Here is a 3,152-nt window from a genome sequence, read left to right on the forward strand (position 1 = left end):
TGCCTTCACACAGCCACTTCTTAAAGAAGCAATTGATTAAAGAGAAAATGCAGGAAACCAACTGTTCACCCTCGCCAAATATTCCTAGAGGCTTCAAAATCACTCAAGGTAGTGGATTTTTTTCCTATACTGTGTCTACAAAATCTGTCACCTCAACACCCAGTGTTCAAACAGGGCAGTGTCTTGAAAAATGACTTTGTTCTCTGGATCACTCACAGTCCTGGCCTGACACTGCTTCTATTTTCTGCACCAGTGTAAACCTGCTGCAAACACAGCTGCAAGAGGGCTCAGCCTCACAGCTGCCAGGAGCCTGGGAGTGGGGCCTGTGGAGGCTGAGAAAAATCAAGGCCATTCCACCTCAAGTTTAGCATTAGCACAAGTATAGCCATCTTAAGATAGGCCCCTGTGAATAAGAGCTGAACTTTACGGGGGAAAAACTGCAGAATGTCCTCAATGTCCTCGGGCAGGTAATCCCATATCAGAAAGACAACAGAGCCCAGGCCCATGGTAGAAAGTCCCATATTAGAATGAGAACAGAGCTCAATGCCCTTAAGCCCCATATCAGAGTGTAAACAGAACTTGAGAAATTCCTCCCCCCTTCTGAAAATCCCCTAGACCAGCCCATAAAAAACCCAGCTGTAACCCACTTCGGGATCCAAGTCCCTGTTCCGCTGTGTCCTGTATACTTGGACCCAAACTCGAGCTTGCATCGGTGTCGGCTCCTTGATGGTTTCTCAGATTCACAATCTTGGGCATAACATGGCCTTCACCTCCTCAGACAGCCCGTCTCAAGCCAACAACCCTCTGTCCCCACCCCCTCCCACCTGTGACTAGAGTAGTACAAGGACTCATTGCCTTTCACTGGAACAGTCTGATCTGGGATTTCCTACTCCACAGAGGACAAAGGGGAATGTCCACGCCACAGAATGATAGATCCTGGAGCAACCTTTAGGACCATCTATGCCAAATCCTTTCTTCTACAGATGAAGAAACTGACACACACAGAAAAGAGTGACTCAGTGGGAGCTAACTGACATTTACCATTTGCTCGGGCTGTTTAGCAATCCAGTTCCTTCTTTTATTGGGGGAATTTCTGGCCCTCAGAGTCTAGGCAGGGTGTAGAGCCCATCTCCCACTATAGAAGTTAAAATGCCAGATTATTACTCCCTATGCTTCTTTTGTAGCCAAGGGCATAGGCACTTGACCTAATCTTTTGCCAACCAGACTCTCCTGCTCCATATCATGATATAATGATTGTGGGATAGTGATTCAATGGAAAGGGGACAGAAAAAGATTTTAGCCCTAAAGACATGATTTTGGACATTGTTTTATAACAATGATTATAATGATTCAGTGAACTATCCAATATCCTTTTCATCAACCTTTTTTTTCCTCCCTGACTTAGCCATGGTCTCTTTCTGTTGTTTGCAAGTAAAAACCTTGGCTAATGTCAAAAATGGTACCAAGAGTTGGGTAGAAACAGACCCTTCAGAAATTAGCAGGAATCAGGGATGGTCTGGGGCATGCTCAGGATTGATTGTAGTGAAAATTTAGCTAGGATTAAGAGGTGTGACTCTCCCAAAACATGGTAAACAATAGAGAAAACCATTATGTTTTTTTCTGTAGTCACCTATACCTATTGAAGTCAAGGTTTAGGATATAAAAAGAACAATATAAGGAGCATGAGAAGGGCACCTGAGTGGCTCTGTGTTTCAGCGTCTACCTTTGGCTCAGGTCGTGATTCCCGAGGTCCTGGAATCAAGGCCCACATCGGGCTCCCTGCATGGAGCCTGCTTCTCCCTCTGCCTATGTCTCTGCCTCTCCCTCTCTCTGTGTCTCTCATGAATAAATAAAATCTTTAAAAAAAAATAAAATTAGCAAGATGGTCCTTAACCTCCACGTGTTTGAAGTCCTTCCAAACTTCTTGTTGTGATTTAGTTCTAATTTCAAGGCATATGGTCTGAGAATACGCAGGGGACGATCCCAATCTTTTGGTCTCGGTTCAGACACATCCGTGCTGCTCATCTGCCCACAGGACGGCATGGTGGCCATCCCCAACCCCTTCATCCAGCAGCAGGACTCCTAGCTGGCGCAGAGACTCGGGCAGGGCTGTTGGAGGACTCAGAGCCCCTCCCCCCCATGCCCACACTGCGTGCCATCATAGGAACAGAACTCTCCTTTTTGTATGGGTTATGTTTTTGTTTTCTTAATAAAACTGCAAACCTCTAAATAAATAAATAAATAAATAAATAAATAAATAAATAAATAAAATTAAAAATCAAAAGCATGAGAAATTCAAGATCTGAAGATGAAATGCTTACTTCTAATAGTGTTAGGTGAATTTTTTTAAAAGAAAGAACAACAACAAAAAAAAAACCCAAAATTCCTAAGTTCTCAGTCCAAGACAAAAAAAATGAAAACCAAGGATTTTCTATGACTATACTAGAATAATCTCTTTTGTTCACAGCCACAATATTGAAATAGACAAAAATCAAGCTCAAAGTTTTATCCTGCAGGTTGTTGAATTACAAGATTAATTGAATTTGCAGCCTTGCATTATTGCTTTGGTGAAAATTAGAACATTGATCAGAAAGCAGGTAGACTTGGGAATTGAAACAGAGATTTATGGGAAGATTCAGATAACTCAGAGAGCATTGAATTTCTAAACTTCATTGATTCTTATCTCTCTTGTCAGCCAAAGCAGCCCCTCCTTTTCTTCTCATCTATCTACTTCTTCCTTATTTAAAAATCCCAATGATCTAACATGAGGGTGTTACTTTGCAAGGGGAACCCAGTTAGTTCTCTCTATCCTCAACCCCCTCTTCCCCTCATTGTCTCCACACCAACAACTATAGTTAGATCTCAACATGTCCCTGGGACAGGGTAGGGGGAAGGCAGGGAAAGGGGATGAAGTCCACATCTAATATATGAAGGGAAAACACTACAGACAAAAGTATGTGTCTTTGATCATTGATATTAGCAGAAACCTGGAGAGTAGATTCTAAAAGTGCTACACCAACAAGGGAAAACTATAATTTTAGGTCAGCTGAGTTTACTGATATGGTGGCATCTGCCAGTGACTCTGCATTTGATGTACTAGCTTCAGCATCTAGAAGTCAGTTTAACTGTTTGCTGGGTAGGTTGACAGAAAC

The sequence above is a fragment of the Canis aureus genome, chromosome 12 (assembly GCF_053574225.1).
Source record: "Canis aureus isolate CA01 chromosome 12, VMU_Caureus_v.1.0, whole genome shotgun sequence".
NCBI classification, from domain to species: Eukaryota; Metazoa; Chordata; class Mammalia; order Carnivora; family Canidae; genus Canis; species Canis aureus.